This window comes from Pseudorasbora parva, chromosome 9 (assembly GCF_024679245.1).
Source record: "Pseudorasbora parva isolate DD20220531a chromosome 9, ASM2467924v1, whole genome shotgun sequence".
Taxonomy (NCBI): domain Eukaryota; kingdom Metazoa; phylum Chordata; class Actinopteri; order Cypriniformes; family Gobionidae; genus Pseudorasbora; species Pseudorasbora parva.
Window position 1 is genome coordinate 5,588,382 of NC_090180.1, and position 19,182 is coordinate 5,607,563.

At 36.3% G+C, this 19,182-nt stretch overlaps 1 long non-coding RNA gene across 1 annotated transcript in view; it reads right to left on the reverse strand.

The window, feature by feature from the left end:
- Positions 1-17,945, reverse strand: part of LOC137089436 (uncharacterized) — a 29,410-nt gene extending 11,465 nt beyond the window's left edge. Inside the window, exons 1-3 of the long non-coding RNA XR_010907686.1 lie at positions 17,650-17,945; positions 12,531-12,679; positions 7,280-7,409 (exon numbers count right to left, since the gene is read on the reverse strand). This is a non-coding gene — a long non-coding RNA (uncharacterized lncRNA). The remainder of the gene's footprint in view (positions 1-7,279; positions 7,410-12,530; positions 12,680-17,649) is intronic.
- Between the last annotated feature and the right edge of the window lie 1,237 nt (positions 17,946-19,182).

The window sequence follows — 19,182 nt, forward strand, 5'->3', positions numbered from 1 at the left end:
TGAATAACAAATCTGCCTGGCAGGGATTCATGTTTTATGTTATGCTTTAAAAATGCAAAAATAAGATGGCATATTGCAGAATAAGAGAAGGCTTTCCTTTTCTATCACCCTTGTCACTTTGAAGTTTGATAAATATTTTACACTTTCATAATTTGTTTTTGTTTCATTTTCTGCAATCATACACTATGGGAGTATTGAAAAGCACATTTTTCTTAGGGTGTGTCTTTAGCTCCCGTTGTACCCTACTGTTTTACACAATTACAATAGTGGAATAATTCCAAAATTTGATAGGTCTAATTGATGCATGTCCAATTTACATACAATTGTCTAAAACCACACGCCTATACAGAGAAAACATCAAACCGAGTAGATTTAATTGCAAAGAGGTGGTCAGGTCTAAAATTATAACTCATTAGTAAGTTCTGAGCATCTATTCCTAACAGGGAAATTATGGATCTAGAGAAAAAGAGTCCAGATGTCATGGAAACAAATCCACATGAACCGATCAAATGGCAGAGACATGAGGCAGCATGAAGCTGCAGAACGCCATTGAAACAATTCCACATGAGCTACCTGATACCATGGAAACAAATCCACACAAAGCTAGCAAATGCCGTGCAAGAAAATCCACATAAAGTCAAGGCGAAATAGAAACGCATCCAGCAAAATGGTTCAAAATTCCAAAAATACAAGTTACTTAATATACAGCCACAGGTCCCTGTTGTATAAAAGAAAACACTGATCAATTCAATACACAATCCCATGGGGAAGGGCTATAAATCTGAAGGCTAACACCTATAAAATAAAATAAAAAAAAAAATATATATATATATATATATATATATATATATATATATATATATATATATATATATATATATAATAAATAATATTCAGTGTAGACATGCTGAGCTCATTATCTTCATATGTCATGGGCATGTTAAATATGTTTTCCTTATACAAGTGGATTAGCTGAGCCAACAGTCACAGTGTCTGATCTGAAAGTGTAAAAACACATTTTCAAGGGTTAGTGTTATACCAGCCACAAAAGACAAATAAAATAGTGTATTCTCTACCTCTCAATCCATGACAGGGTAAACATATTGCTGAATCTCGTCACCACCACTGGAGCTACTTTCTCTTCTATTAACAAGAGAACAGCAGGCGCCATTGACCCAACACCCACTGAGGCTTTCAATGTTGCTTATATTTTTAGTCGTACAATGGCCAAAGAGCACAAGGAGATGTACTTTGCATATGTCAAGTAAGATTTTAATTGAATTGGTGCCCCCCCATGACCCCAGCTATGATCACAGTCTCCTCAAGATTACATTTATTAATGAGGGCTCCATGTGTCACATTCATTGGGGAAAAAACAAATCTCGATTAACCCAGGAACATCGTCGGGAACACTTTTTAGCACAAGCTAAATCATTTTTAAGTGTAATAGATTTCTGATTCTCAAATTTCCAGAAACCTACTCAGAGGGAGGAATAAAAAGTAAAGTGTAGAGGAATAAAAAGAGTACTTGGATATTTTTAGATGCAGTATCTGAACTTTATTGATTTTCCCAGAATCCATTTTAAGACGTCTCCAGTCCAGTATATGTAATAGGACCTATTATAGCAAGGTGCCATCCATCCAAACTCAACGGTGCAAAAGTCTCAACTGTTGGATGCACAGTGTCCAGATAATTTATGTTCTCCTGATACTAGCCTGGGCACTTATGGTCTTAAAATGGCAGCAGGAAAAAAAGTGCCTGGACCTTTCACTATGACCTGATTCTACTGAGAAGTGACCTCTAATTATTTTCTATGCTAAGCCATCTCCTGTTGATCATGCACAGCTTTGCCATATGTCAGTGTGAATGCGACTAGCCGCGAGTTCAGTCAATTGACAGTACAATGATTGGTGTGGCAAACAAACACACGATGGGCGTCTTCACTGCAGCAGATTTTAAAGGAAGGAGTCGTAAAAAGGGGTCTATGATAATCAAAGTGAAATTTCTAGTAACCACGATTAGCATTTAAGTCATAGTATATGAGTTCAATTTGCTTTACATTTCAAAAGAAAAAGAAAAACACTTATATCAGGTGTGGTTGATTTGATTGCTTCTACAAAGAGTAAAACCAAATGTAAATCTCTCTCTCTGTCAGAACCATAGACCGTAAAAAAATATGGACGACTCGACATCATCCGTTTCCGCTTGGCAGATTTTTATATCCCCCTCGCCCTTGCACGGCGCGGACATCTTGGGACCGAGTCTGCGCAGTAGCGATTTCGGGACCGGAGTTGCGCAGTAGAGCGCAGGAAGTAGAGCAGGAAGTACAGCCGCGATATCAAAAGCCCGCCCACACTCTCGCAGATGCAGAACAATTAATAATGTTGGTGTGAAATAAACAGTTATGGAAATGTAGAAATTAAAGCTAAAGCTCTAATCTGCTCCCAAAAATTTCGAAAAAAGTCCGTTAGTGCCTCAGTGACAACTTCACTCAGAGAAGCCGTCAGTCTCAGCTGTCAATCATGACGTCACACCCCCCAGTTTTTATAGCATCAAATAACTAACTCAAAGTAAACTTATTTTTAAAACGAACACCTGAAATGAAATCATCGTGATGATAACTGCCTTCAGTGACATAAACTAACTTTGGGGAAACATTTTTGAAGTGTAATTTTATTATTTAGTTTGCCTCGCGTCCATTAGAAAACACAGAGGGGCGGCTATACTGGGACCGGTCACCGGGGGGCGATCGAGGCGCGAAAGCTTCAGTAAATGAGAGGGAGACTGCAGGCTTGGTCAGAACCCAGAATATGATTGTAAAGATGTTACTTAAAATAAAATGAAATCGGTGTCAACAAAACCAATTGTTCCACTGCAGAGGAAACACTAAATTTCCATCTAAAGTGCCATTTATATGCATTTACACAGATAGTTTAATAGTTTATTTGTGGCAGGCATTTACACTGCATAAATCATATCATGAGATTTGTTTGGGGGGGGGGGGGGGGGGGGGGGGGGGGGGGAAATGCACTAGGTACTTTTAGATATCAAACTAAACTGTATGTGGCGGCAAGTGTCTGTCTTAACCCCCCGGGGCAGACCTCACACTCGCTTTTTTTCTTATCCGTGTGAAAGAGACTCAAATTACTCAACTTTGGTCATAGAGGTAAGTGTTATACCTCATTTAAAACTGTTAAGTGTCTACTATTTGTGTACACTCGCAATAAAACAAAATTTTGTGCTTACAAATAAAGAAAACGATGCACATTCTGCCGTCTCTCTCAGGGAAGTAAAATCTGAAACGCATCAGAGTCCACACTTGCCTCAAAGGCATGAGAGATACATCTTTAGAAATCTTGAAATGTCTTCTTTTAAATTAAGTAATTCGTATATAAAATATGATTTATTTTTGTAATCCATATGAAATCGAACACAGAGGTTATTTTTACATAAACTTCACATACTAGAACTATCACCAGACTAAAATACGTGAAACTTTTTAATGGTTGAACCCCAGTGGTTTGAGACCTCTCTCACTCGTTGTGACAACCTATGTGTCAAAGTAACCAGAGCAACTTTTCTCTATTTAGCGGGGTGCAAGTACGCAATTTCCAGTGAAAAGCATCCCGCTCTGTCTAAAATATACAAACACAATAACCAGGGGTGCATTAAGGTACAGCCTTCCAAGGGCTTAAGATCAGGGACCTATTCCGGCTGTACAAAAATGATACATTTCAAATATTTATATTTATGTATGGAAGTTTGCAGCAGAGACAACAGCATTCTAGAAACAAACTCACACACCCCAAAAATGTTCAGGACCACATTTTCAGTGAAGCTCTGCTGAGTGAACAGAACCAGACAGGAAAACTTTCTGTCACTTCATACAAGTTGAGTGAACCATATTCAAACAGCAGATTTTTTTTTTGTTCTGAATTCGTAGACTGCACATTTTTTAAAATACAGCTTCAAGTTTTCAAGATAAAGAAGAAATTTGGAACATCAAATTGCATATTCTAAAATAGTCTAAAATTCAACACGCAGAAATTCAGATTGTAGATCAGAGGTCATCCGCAGGGAAGAGTAGAGGGTCTCCGATAAGTTAAACGGAGCATTTTGGCCAATTACAGATCTGCCGTAGTTTTCTGGCGTGAGAGTGGTGCTATGATTAATATTTATATGTTAGGTGGGTAGGTGTCTCAGCACATGAAACATTTGTCTAAGCGGTCTCTGGTGTTGAACCCAAGGTTGGAGTCTCAGCACGTGAAACATTTGCCTAAGTAGTCTCTGATGAAAATCCCAAGTGCTGGTGGGCCATATGAGCACTCCCAGAACACCATTCAACCAATACAAATCAAGGGCCAGAACAAATTTTAATATAATTTCTGTTAATAAAAATATTAAGTGAAACTCTCTTAAAGCAAAGAGAGCTTGAAGTATTTACGCACATCTAGCAAGAGGGAATGTTAATAGTAAATGTGAAGTTGATAACTTGCTACTCTTATTATTTATGGCAGCGTTCATATTGCTTATTGGATTGAAGAACTGTCACAGACTGCTAATCCAATATTGAAATGTCAGCTGCTTGATATAATCTATGTACTGCAATGTTTCCATGCAGAATTATGCATTTATGAGAAAAATGTTTTCCAACACGACCAGACATGATTGGTTGAGATGTCTTTACACCTTATGTTCATCAAATCGTGCCAGTTTATTTATGTCACATTCACCAAGTGTGAACTCCCCCTCTAGATCTGAACAGACACCGAGCCAAACACTCTCCTGCTCTCTCTTGAGTAAAAATGCAGACAGTGAGTCGACGTCTAGATCACAGACAAGCAACGATACCTGCATTTTACGTTGCTTAAAGTCGTCAGTGATTTGTCTAGCTGTAAATACAAAACAAAGCACATTGTCTCCAAGGAAAACTGAATGATGCAGTTCATTCTTCAGCATTAGTTGCTTATTAGATGCCAGACCATCAATTCTTTTCCAGATCAGCAGCGCTATTAATTTTAAAGTCAATATTTGAAATCCACAACATATTTCCAAGTGAACACGATGTTCAATAACAAAAACGTAGCATGGGAATATAGGGATGGTGAACATTGGGCATCATATAGGAGAAATAAAGCCAGATCGAATACGAGTTCTCTCAAACAATTCTCAAGATATTTAGCTACTCATTAAAATTAGTCAATATCCTGCAAAGGAAGTCAATGGAAAGTTATTTTATGTTCTTTGGAATAGCATAGGCCGTTATATAACTTGTAAAATAAGACCATAATTGTGCTTTTAGAAAGTAAAAGGGGTCGATTTTGTTTTCATGGTTTTGTAAAACAAACAATATAACTTTGCCATATTAATCTTAACATATCTGAGTCATGACTCTTATATGATGTAGAATTATGAGTCAGCTATGACGATATTGCCGATTTGGTGGCATTGTACATCTAACAAAAGTTCCTCCTCTCAGTGACATCGCAGGTCATAACCCAAGTGCTGTACTTTAAGTCGATGAAAAGAAACATCTTTATCGCTGAAGTTATATCAGTGTCTGAAATATGAAACATCAGTTATCCACTTCAACAAATCACAAAAGACAGGGTCCTGAATGAACTGGATAACCTTGACAGAGCCAAGCGTCATGTTCATGTTTTGTTTTCACCGAGACAAAGAAATGCAGCACTTTTAATAATGTCTAAGGGCCAATATGTTTGAAAGAGATGAAATTCAATTAGTGCAAGCCACATCTCCAGCTCCTCTGACAGGAACTTGGTTGTTAGGCAACACCAAGGACATTCCATTCTCTGAGCCAGCGCAGATACTTCCAAACGATTCAGCAAATAAAAAAAACGTGTCTGTGCGGTGGTAGCAGCCAGTCTCCCCCCAGACAAAAGAAGAGGCATTCAGACACCACATGACTTCACTTGCTGTGCAGCCTTACTTGTTCGACCTAAGAAGTCCAGAAAGACTTTCAAAGAGGAGTCTTTCAGAGAGAAATTGATTCTGTCAATCAAACAGCCAAGAGTGAAAAAACTCCAACAGAAAGAAAAGTTAAGATATGTAAAGCAGAAAGTATGTTTAATCAAAGCTATATCAAATGAAATGTAAAATTTCAATTACTCTATGTAAAATATTGTATGAACTAATATTCAAAAGTTTGAATTCAGGACTTTAAAAAAAAGAAAGGAATACTTTTATTCAGCAAGGATGCATTAATTTGATCAAAAGCGACAGTAGTCTTAAAGTCTTATATTGATAACAATTTTATTTTATTTTTTCAAATAAATGCTTTTTTAAATAAGAACTTTGTTTCTTGAGCAGAAATCTTCATGTTAGAATGATTTCTAAAGGATCGTGTGATACTGAAGACTGGTAGCCTGACGTGGTCATCCTCAGTTCTAGTCAGAATATGAGTCTGATTCTGCTCCATTGGGCTGTGATTATGGGGCGTGTTTCAACCGAACCAGGAAAGACATCAATTGGACAGACCTACAACCAATCAGAACAACGAAGCAACGCATTGTAAAATGTCAACATAGTTCAACTGCACTGTGTTGCCAAGTCCAGCAGGTTGTTTTCTATGTCTTCGGGTTGAAGCGACTATTATGTGATAGACCCATGAGTGCGAATTTTAGCAGGCAAACTTAACACACATTTTACCCCCCCCACCATTTTTTTCGCGGAGAACGGGAAAGTTTGGCTGGCATCCAGGCTAGAAGACTGGAGTAATGATGCTGAAAATTCAGCTTTGCCATCACAGGAATAAATTACAGTTTAAAATAGAATTTTAAAAAGTCATAATATTACTGTTTTTAACTTTTTTTGATTAAAAAAATGCAGACTCTCATATGTTTTTCTCCAATACATTATCGGTACCCCTACAAATTCGAATAAAATGGTTCAACTTTCTGTTTCACAGGCGGTTACCAAAAGGCCAAATTCCCTAAATTATCCATAACAATAGGTTAAACTAAAGAATATAGTTCTGATGTCCGGCAAAAGATTGTTGAGCACAATAAAAGTAAAATAAAAACGCTGTAAGAAAATAGCTAAAGCATTGAGAATTTCCATTTCCACAATCAGGGCAATAATTTGAAATTTCCAAAGTTATGAATCTACATAAAGGTAGACATGTCTATCTTGTCTAAATGTATGGGGTGGACTGTGAAGGATAGTTATTTTAGATAGTTTGAATGGAAAAAGACTTTCCAAGTTGAGTCTTGGGGTCAGTAAAAAAAGAAAAAAGAAAGAAAATCAAGCATCACCTACATCACAAGTTGTTTGGGACTCTTGGGAGGGCTTCAAGATGAAAAATCCTCTGCTCTCATCCAAAACTAACCATATTCAGTCGCCAAACACTGCTGGAACTTCACATGGGAGCAGGTTCTATGCTCAGAATCTAAAAAAAAGACAAAAAAGAAAAAGATGAATTTAAAAAAGAAGCTTTTTGGTAGCAAACCCATAAGATGGGTTTGCTGTCATGGTTAAATAGCCTAATATACTGCTAAATCTATAATGTTGTGGGACGTTGGTCCTTGGACATTATGTTCAGATGCATGGCATCATGGTTTCTATCAAATACCAACAGATTTATAAATAAATAATAACATCAAAACCTGACTAGAAATCGTATAATGGGCCGTGGTTGGATCTTCTATCAGGACAATGACCCAAAACAAACATGGCCATCCCATGGCCGTCTCCTGACCTAAACTCAGGGGAAATAGAAAATGAGTTCTGAAAAGTGCTCCAACATGGACCTGGGAATTTGAATGATCTGGAGAAATTCGATCATGGGCAGCATTCAGTCTTTCGGCAATTTTGAGATCCGACTAAACAGGCAAGCTGTGCCTTTTTATGCATCAGTGAGCCTTGGGAGACAGCGACCCTGACGCCAGTTCAACATTTTTCCTTCCTCGCATTTTGTAAGGCTAATCATTGCATACTGGGAACACCCCACAGGTCTTGCTGTTTTAAAGATACTCAGTCATTACTATTTAGCCCATTGTCAGAGTCACACTTTTTTCTTAACCATTTTTCCAGGTTCCAACATATGAAATTCAAGAACTGACTGCTCACTTGCTGCCTAATATATACCACCCTGTGACAAGCACTATTGTAACAATATAATCACATTACATTCACTTCCCCTGTCAGTGGTTTTACTGTTGTGGCTGACCACCAGTGTATACATGCACGTCTTATTTGTTTTGTTTTTTTAGCCGTAAAACATCCTGGAATGTAGAATATGCAAATCATGTGTCATGCTAATCTCTTTTGCATTTAAAGGGCACCAGGATTTAACTTTAATTTCCTGCCAGTTCCACATGTTGATGATGGACTGTCTGTTTCAGCATAACCAAGAATTCATAAGCACCATACAGTGTTCTGACTGTTAAGGCTGGGTATGTTTTTCTTATTAATTATGCTAATGTGTGACAAGCCTCCTTTCTAATTACTTCACTGTTGGAGGAGTGGGTCTATGCAGCGAGTCGGGGGATAAGGAGGCTGGGCTGTGGGTGGGTAGACAAATAGATTGTTTTGATCATGCATTTTTAGCCGTCTTCACTGCGCAAGTTTTTTAATAGCTGGAAAACATGTTGGTACATCTAAAGCTGTCGACGGAATAAAAACTGCAAATTAATGACATGATATATGTGGATTAATGACAGTATTTGTCTATGGTAACAGCTGGGCATAGCTGAGTCACAAAAACATGAAAATCAAAATGCTCTGGTTGAAAAATGTATAGCCTTATAAGACAATAAAGAGGAGATAGGAAAAAATAAGGAAGATGGGGAATGGAATCAGCACATGACACTGGCCAGGGCGGTATTCCAGAAAGTAAGGTTAACTTACCGTCACATATACCCTGAACTTTCTGTTGATTAACCCAGTCTTGCTAACCCGAGGTATGCAGGTTCCAAACCCATGGTCTGGAGTAAGTTCAGTCAACCCAGAGAATGTAACTAAGAGTTAACGATGACCACATAAAGACATTCTCAGTCTCATCCGAGCACCGAATCCAGGAGTCACCATGGAAACGGACGCAAAGGCCGTGTTCACGTCCAATTTTTTTTAATCAAAGCCACTTGAATTCAAGCATGCAACCTTTTGCAAGCCGATAAAACCTTAACGCTTACTAACGCAGTGGTACACAGAGAAGGAGACAAGAGCCTTTATATATATATATATATATATAAGGTCAATGGAGAAGGTTTACTACACTAAATAAAATGCTTTTGTTAGGAGATAGCTTATCATTTGACGAATCGACAGCCCATGGGCTAATATTCAAAAGTTTTGCTCTTAAACATTAATTTCGTATTGATCAATTTTTAGCATTTACACCAAAAAAAAAAAAATACTGTTTCCTTAGAAAAGTCAATTGTGCAACAGGTATGATAGAGTTTACAACACTTTTCATTCATTTCTATAGAATGTGCAAACAGTGATTGGCTGTCGCACAACTCCAAATCAATGACGTCAAAGATGTAAAAGCTATGCATGATCATGTTAGCATGATCTGTATTTATGCTTGTTGGAATAAATACAAATTAAAAAGAAAATGATAACAATACAATAAAATAGTCAGGTTAAGGTTACTACAAGAATCATGCGGATAAATGTCAAATTAACTCCAATATAATACACTAGTTGTGTGGGGGTGAATTAAACTAGATTTGCTGTGACGTCACCATCGTGTTGCATTGTGGTCTATGGATCTGCCTGAATTGTAAATATTGAGTAGACTCACTCCCTTTACCAAAATTAAGTTGTCGAAGGTCTGTCCAAACAATCTTCCCTTACCCACTTGAAGTTGAATGGACTTTGTAATTTCCCCCAGGGCAAGTGCTTAGGGAAGTCTGAGAGTGTATGTCTAAATGTGGAGTTAAACGCAGTCGGGCCACACTGCTTTCTTCTTTTGTTTAATGGCAAAATCGTTCTTATTAGATAGTTTCAAGGGCAGTAGTGCAATCTTAATCTTATCTTTAATAAATCAATTATCAAAGATAATATGGCTGTACAAGGTTTTTTGTTTAGCCATTTTTGTTCCACATTTCTTGTAAGACAAGCTGTATCACATGTATTTTTATTAGAATACGTTCTATAGAAAACATCCCAATGCCAAAAAAAAGAGTACAAAATTAATTCTGTATTATTGTGCTTATATACATTATGCAAAAGCAGTCACACCCACTGGAGCTTCATCAATAGGGCTTTGAAGTAAGCAGGTTATGTTCAGAGAATAAAGTTGCTATGGCTACTTGCAGACCCTGAAAGTTTCCTAAGATTTTTGAAACTAAAACTTGAGGTTATCCACTAACATTGTAGGAACAGAAACTTGAGGTTATCCACTAACATTGTAGGAACAGAAACTTTTGCTCAGAGTAAACTTACTCAGATAAATTGCATAACCTGCTTTCTGGAATACCTCCCAGAACCGAGCCTGCCTTGTTGGGAACAAAACAGCTCATGTCTTGCCAGTATGTGTGTTACCCAATGCATCACAGTGCAGACAGAGCAAACAAAAGGCAATGGACACAATAAACAATCTACAAATTTGTTGTGTTTCTGTGTATCTATAGACAGTAGCAAGTCCATACTTGCTCTGTAGCAGCGTAGCAGATCTAGTCCACTAAGTATGTTAGCATTGCCATTTTCATTAAAATGCCAAAACTACTTTGTTGTCTTGATTGAAATATTCCCAATTATTAATTTCAGACATTAAAATAAAATTAAACATGCCCTTCTGGTGGAGCGGTGGCCCTTGTCCATAACAGATGAGATAGCCCTGTCACTATATCCTGCATGCATCATCCTGTCATATGTCTGCTTGTCAATCTGGTTATGTTCATGTATGTCATTCTTATTTTACGACTCATGGTACCACAACATGAATCAGCCTGGCAGATGGACAAATAACCCACTCACTGGAGAATGGCACATATCAGACAACCTCAACAAGGGATATTACAGGATTGTGTTATAAAATACCCTACACTTAAATAAACCAATGAATTTTTCTTCATGAAAACAATTCACCTCTGTGTAAATTAAGAAAAAGAGAGAAGAAAATCAGCTAAGAAAATCAATTCATCAACCCTAATTGCAAACATGAGGCAGTCCAATATTGTTTTTGCAAACCCTGGACAAACCCATGCAAATTCAAATCTCCCTAGGGGCATAAATAAATAACTATGCTGCTTAATATAAAGTCTCAGCATTTGAACTGGTCATAAATAATGTATTAAATATAAAGTTAAATGAAGAGGATATTAAATTAATCAGACTGAAATGACATGCCACAACTCCTGAATATTCAGTGAGCTGCTTTGTCACTTGCTATGACTTGTGTGGCAACACCTGCCAACAGACATTTAGTTTATTTCAGGTAAATGTCAGACTAATGAATTTCCTTAAATACATCCTGATTAACAATTTAAGTGAAAAATAATCCCTCTAATTCACCTATATTTACATCTAATTTTCAGTCTGAACTGCCAGATCAACGTAGTTTCCTTCAATCATTCAGTTTTTCAAATCTATTTCCGAGCTGAATGCCAATATGGTTAGCATTATTAATGTGAATAGTAAATAAAGGTGTTAAGCCCTAAAAATGGCAAAAAGGTACCAATCTCTTAAAAATAAAGGCTCCAAAAGGTTTTTTTTCACAGCGATGCCATAGAAGAACCCTAAAGAACTTTTCAGTGGAGAACCATGCATTTTTGTCTGTGTGAAAAAAATCTAAAGAATCTTTTTCCATTACAAAAAAACCTTGAATAGAGAATTTGCATAGATGTGAAATGCTCTAAAGTGTCTTCTAAATCCACATAGGGTATCTGTTCTCTGTTAAAACTTTAACATCTTAGTCTTGTCTGATAGCAAAAAAAATGTGTTGTAGATTTGTGTGCTCCACCAAGAAGTCCAAGTGAGCTTCAGATCCCCCGGTATATGTTGCTCTCTCCCCTTCTGCTGCTGTGGGCTGCGCTCATTCTTTGATTCCATAATGCCTTACAGGCATGTTTCACTCCATGAAAGGATTAACACTTGAAAGTTATGCTAAGACAACATTCATGGTCAATATTAATGTTTTCATACATGACAAACTTTACAGCCTTCAAACGTGCTCTCATGAGAATGTGTGTGTATTTTTACAAAGAGTGTAGTTCTACCTCACGTACATTTACATTTTCATACAAACTAAAACAGTATTTTTTTATTGACAGCACTAAAATGTGAAATATTTACCTATTTACAGCCCTAACACTTAAATTATTTATGTATGAACAAATTTGTACGCATTCCTATTTATGAATATTAAAATCGTGGCATTAATGCTTCGACACTTTTGTATTAAATTGTCATATCAATGAAAGGGAAAAAAAGATATCTTTATGATATGAAAGATTCGTAAATATCTAATGTTTTGTAGCTGTAAAACATAATAATGCTACATTTATTGAACGTTTCAACATCTAGCCAAACCATTGACTGTAAAAAAATATGGACAACACACCTTCACTCTCTTCTATTGTAGAGAAGTGTCCAATGTCCAAATATGGCACTGACATCTTGGAGCCCAGGTTTGCGCAGTAGCGAGCATGAAGTGGAGCTGCGGTATCCAGGCCCTGACCACATTCCAGCAGAATCGGTTAATACAGTTTACTGCAGAACAAATCGTGAAATAAAACAGTTATGTAGATGTAGAAATTAGAGTTAAATCTCCAATCTCTTTCCAAAACCCTGAAAAAAAATCAGTTGGTGCCTCAGTGACTACTTTACTCAGAGAAGCAGTTAATCTTAGCTGTCAATCATGATGTCACACGACCATTTTATAGCATCAAATAACTAACTAAAACCAAACTTCTTATTTTTTCAAACAAGCACTTGAACTTACATCAGTGTGATGTAACCTTTTTTTTAGATGGAATTATTATTTTTCATATTTTTACCCAAAATAGTGTGGTGTGAGACAAAAAAAGTGTTGCTGAATAAAAAGAAGATCAGGCCATCTTGGGTATTTTCATAATAAAATTATATTTATAATGCAATGCTAATCGACATAGCATTACAATACTGCAGAATGTTTGCCTCATTCTGTGATAAGCATCCCAAATGGAAGTTATTTCAAATACTCGACTAACGTTATAAAGTGATTTTCTTTTTAAAAATTATAATAAAAAGAAAAGTTTCACAATTTGAGTTTTATTTCGATTAATCGCGCTGCCCTAGATTATGTTTGTGCAGAGCATTTTGTTTTGTCAGTGAGGCACAGTGTAATGGAGAGTTGAAAGAAACATGTTGAAAGATGAAGCTAACTGTATTGGATCTGACAGCAGCTGTGGTTTTCCACATTATATATTTTTTCATGCAAAACACTACTTTTTTTTAATGATGTGTGAGATGTCACTCAATACTCAAGGTATTGTTGAGTATGTCACTCCGTTTGCAAAACAAAACAAAACAAAATAACACTATTAGAAGAAGGCAGTTATAATGCCCCTAAAATTCCAGATATAGGGGCAAAATGCCTTTGAGCTTTTGTCTTCTAATATAGTATAATTAAGCACACAAACAAGAGTGCTGTTTTTTGCACAATATTCATTTTATACAGATCAATAAACAAGAAGTTAATATTGTGAAATATAATTAGTCAATCATGTACTTTTTTTTTATATTTCACCAACGAAAATAGTTCCAAACAAAGCCATAGCAAAACAGCTGTGCATCTCCCGAGCAACACTAATGCTTCCTGAATGAATCGTTTAAAGACTAATGATTAATTAAGGCTATGACTAGTTTCAAATATATATATATATATATAGTATAATTCCATTTTAAAATAATTTCATATTTCAATATGCAATTAAACTAAACATTACTCTCATAGCACTGTAACTGCTGTGTGAATGCATTGTGTAAATTCTATTTTCTTGCCAATCGAAACTTTGGCCTTTTCCTAAGCCCTGTTTGAACAGGATTAGTTTAACATGGGGAGATGGGGTAAAATAATTATTACCAGAGGTTCTCTGTGATTTTAGTCCCCTCTGAATGTGCCATCTCCGTGACATCTAATTACGGACAAAGTCAGTAAAGATTACTGAGACTTTTAACTTCTGTAAAAAGGTCCAGAAAAATTACCTCGGATAATACTAATCCCGTTCGAATAGACCCGCTGGGAAAATGTATGGAAAAATTCCGTAATTTCCTGTTTAAAAGTTTTTAAAAAGCGTGTTTTGCGAGCATGGAGGCGCTTGAAGCATTCGGTTGCGTACAGGTGGCAGGGACAGGGACAACTCTGTGGCAAACCTCCAGTATTTTCCTCCAGTATAAAAGTGATCAAAGAAGATTAAAGATGAGTTTACGGGATAAAATGATTGACTACAGGGGGACTTTAACTATTGTAAAACTTCAAAACACAAGAAATCAAGTTAGTTAATTAATAATGCTAATAATGAAATGTACTATTGAATAATCTTTTTTTTTTTTTAAATCTAATATTTCTAGGTTTTTTAAAGGGGTGGTTGCTTGGATTTCACTTTTTTAACTTTAGTGTGTAATGTTGCTGCCTGAGCATAAACAATATCTACAAAGTTACAGCGCTGAAAGTTCAATGCAAACGGAGATATTGTCTTTTAAAGGTCCCATGGCATGAAAGTTTTATTTTATGAGGTTTTTCAACATTAATATGAGTTCCCCTAGCCTGAATGTTGTCCCCAAGTAGCTAGAAATTTTGATCAGTATAAAACGAGTTCAGGCTGTCTTTCTCTGCCTTTGAGAAAATGAGAGCTCAGACGAGCTGATCTTGAATTCTCCTGTTATGACGTCATACCAGGAAAGGTTACCGCCCCTTCCCCTGTTTTCCCCACCCAACGAATTAGTAGAGAAAGGAGTTAGTTTTATCAGTGAATGTCAGCAGCACAGGCTTTACCATACGGATTCAACAGCACCACCACAATCAGTGAGTAACAGTGTTCATTAATGCCTGATCTTGGATCAGTGAGTTCTGATGTGTAGCTAATCATTCAAGTTCATACTGACTTTCTTTCTAAATCGCTGCTCATTATGCTCACCTAAAGCTCTTACTGTATTCATGTCGATGTCGTGTTTGTTGTTAGCTGTGGTGAAAGCAGCAAAGTTCACTCGTGTTTATTCAGAGCTCTCAGATACAAACAAAATAAACTTGCAGAAACAGAGCATTCTAAACTGAGGGCTAATATCAGTATAGAAAAAATGCCTTTTATTTCTAAATTATGACATTTTTTTATGTAAAAACCATTATATCAATATAAGTACACCCCAGGAAACATTATAAAAAAATAAAACAACCCATGCCATGAAACCTTTAAAGTTATGGCAGTTTATTGCCTACAAAAACGGCCGGATTGGACTACAACAAGCTTCTTCCTGGTTTGGTGACATCATAAACCCTTGCTAGTCTCCGCAGATGTGACTGCAGGCGTTTCCGGCAACCTGTGCTTGGCACTTCAGCCAATAAAAATACAGGAAACTACATTTGGCCATCTAACCAATCTAAGACCATTGTGTTTTTCGGAGTGATGAGCTTCATAGAAGCAGGAAGCAAACGAGCCGTTCAAAGGACAGTGGAGACAGCGGTGCGGAATAAAGGGAAAATATAAGAAAAATAAGGTGTTTAAAAAAATAAAAAAAGAAGTATTAAGACATGTTATACTGCGCCTCATAAACACAACCAAGCCTACAAAAAAACCTCAGAACCACCCCTTTAACTGTAGAAGCTGCTATAACCGTATTCAGCCAACACTAGGGGTGTTCAATTCCAGGTTTTTTGGAGTCGACTCCGATTCCCGACTCCCACTATGGGAGACTATGGAATCGACTCCTCGACTCCAATTACTTTACATCAAAACAGGGTTAGAAATCAGACAAAATTGGTGTTTTTAAACACTTAAATTGATGACACAAAGTTCTAAAATCCTCTTATTAAAACCGCACACTTTTAATGTGGCCGTCCAAATTAATCATATTAAGCGATGACTTTCTTGGCTATAAACATTTCTGTCTCTACTGCCAATACATCATTTTACATAGGAAAAGTCACGAAAAAAGATGTCGAGTGAACGCACATGATCATTGTCTTAAAAGGTGAGTTAAATATACTATGCATAAAATAATGCACACTATTGATACGTTTCTTCTTGATATTTTTATGATTTATTAGTTTAATGAACACATTAACCATGGGAAACAAAATCTATACTCAATTAACATCAATTAAACTAAAGCTAGCATGGAGGAAGCCTATAATTACAAACTAAAGTCGCTGTGATTGTTTTCTATTTCTAATACGACAGCTCTCTGACACGGTGTATTAGGCCTACGTCAGTGTATTACCTCGCGGATCGCTTCATTTTATTCCTTGCTTATAGTGCACTCAACTGCCATGCACTTTAGATGAGAGATTCAGTGAACAAGAGCAATTTCGGACACAGCAACAGAGTCCACACCAAGAGTCGATTCCTGTACTGGAGTCGACCCCAACTCTGGGGCTATTCAGAGTCGAGGAATCGACTCTTTTGGAGTCGACTCCCCATCACTAGCCAAAACCGACTTTATGTCTTTATGTAAACAGAAGTTATGTTGCAGGTCTAGTCTGCATTTACACTATAGCAATTAAAGGATTAATTCACTTCAAAATGAAATGTGTTCATGCCTTTCTTCAATCAAAAAAAAATTACATTTGTTGAGGAAAACTGTCCAGGATTTTGCTTCACATGGCAACAAAAATGTTGAAGGTCCAAATCAATGCAGTTTCAAAAGTGCTTCAGAGGTTCTGCACTCTCCGAGACAAGGAATAGGGTCTTATATGGCGGAATGATCTGTCATTTTTAAAAATAAATAATAATAATAATTTAAAATAAATATATATAGGCTACTTTTTAAACTAAATTGCTCATCTTGCGGTGCTACGCTATGATGTGGAGAAAAATACTGGAATGTTTTCCTAAAACTTTTCCTAAAACTTAATTTTAGACTGAAGAAAGACATGAACATATTGGAGGAGATGGGGTGTGTAAAATATCAGGAATATTTAATTTTTAAATGAACTAATTCTTTAATACAAAGGTATATTTTGATATAGGCTTGTCAAAATCATAGCAATTTCATGAGTGACTCTCGGACTAAAGTGAGAAAAGAGATCTTCTTCAGCCTTTAGTCCAACTGAGCTCAAGTGAAAGCTTTTATACTGCACAGTTAATCTCTTATTTAGCCTACATTATAATGAAAGGATTTGCCAGAGAATTTTGGTTAGTTTTAACTTGTGCTAAACAAATATTAAAGGATAAGCGCCATCGATTAAACTCATTTCATTACAAGACTCAAAACTGTATCGCACCTGTTACATTTATTCATCGCGATTTCTTCTCTACAGAATCACAATTAAGACTTAGCCTATTTTTGGTCCTGAAAGGTGACACGTTTGCATCAAGCTGCAGTGGCAGTCCAAAACCTCTGATGAACATTAACATGGCTGTCCACAAACACAACGTAGGCTACACGCCGTACCATTCAACATTGTTAACAACGACAAACTCCAATTGAAGAAAATATCAGTCATAAATACATGATAAATGTACGTGGACAGATTCTCAAACCTCGACCTCGTGCTGGTCCGGGCCGCTCGGCGCTCTGTCTGTATCTCCGCGATAATTCTCTGAACATTCAGTCCGATCAGTGGGGCCTACCGTTGGTTTTATGAGCCTCACTGCTGGTTAGATAAAGTTATTAAAGCAAATCCTAAACGTCCACAAAACGTTTGTGTCTCATGCCCTGCATGTCGTCGTTCAAATAGTGTTAGTGAATCGTTAAATGATTAGATCTCGAATCGAACTGGATCGCCGTAAATCGGACTCAGTTCTGAAGTGAACAACTCACCGACTCATTAAACAGACTTTTTCCCCCCAATAATACGTCTGGAGATCAAGAGAATTTTGGAGTGAGCCGAGGATCTGACTAATGGTAAGTAACTAAATCGAATAGAAGAAATGTTACCATGAAGCATGCGGGAAAGATATGTGGATTTGTTTTTAAACTGTAACATATTTAGATATAGCCTATGTTTGGCATGTTCATGTCATCAGCCACTGTGTAGGAAATAAATAAATAAATACCGGTAATAAACATTTGCTAATTTAGTTGTTACCGCAAACAATATATTATTAAAAGAGGGGTAAGATTAGGTTGGATTAGAATGGGATATGGGATAAACTGACCAGTTTTTAACCAATTAAAATATATTAATAAGAATTATATATAAAATATCATTCTTAATAATATATTTAAATTGGCTAATAATGTAAACAAAACTAAATTAAATATTTTAAATAAAATTTGATAATTCAGTTGAATAATTAAATGACAAGCAAAGCAGTATATTTACTATATTTCTATATTATTATATACAGGCATGTTAAAATTTGCATATATTAATTGAAGATGTCATAATAGAAATGCTGTGAAATCTAATTAAATGATTTCACTCAATGAATCTACACTGTAAAAAATCCAACTTATGTTTTGTATGACAAATTCAGCTTTTAAAGTTTTTTCATGAAAAAGGTTGAGATAACTATTTGACCCTAAGTTGAGAAAACGCAAAAATGTTCTGCAGCTGGTTGCCTTAAACTTTTAAGTTTTCTCAACTTTTTTACCTCAATTAACCCAATATTTGAATTTCTTGCACTGCTCTGCTGCACTCCATTACTCAGCACTCTGTATGATTTTTGGATGACAAAAGGGTTTAAAAGTTACATTTTTAATCTGGTCTGCCTTAGCAGTCTAATTAACAGCACTCATCCATGTCAAAAGAATTGAGATGGCCAATCAAATCAAAGTAGGTGTCAATTAAGCATTAAAAGAGAGTGAGGTAAGACTTAAATAGCAAATAGAAATGTTAAACAACCAACCATAACATCCAGTGATGCAAATATGGCCATTTTCAATTAATAATGTACATGATGTAATTCCTAACTGAGTGTGACAAGACAGGAAATGTTTCACGTTTTCAAAATATTAGACATCAAATAAAAGTAGTCCTACATGCATGGGCGTCGGAAGCAAATAAAAAGTGGGTGGGTCTTCTCTCAGATTTTTTTTTTTACTGGAGTAACGTTAGATGCCATTTACAT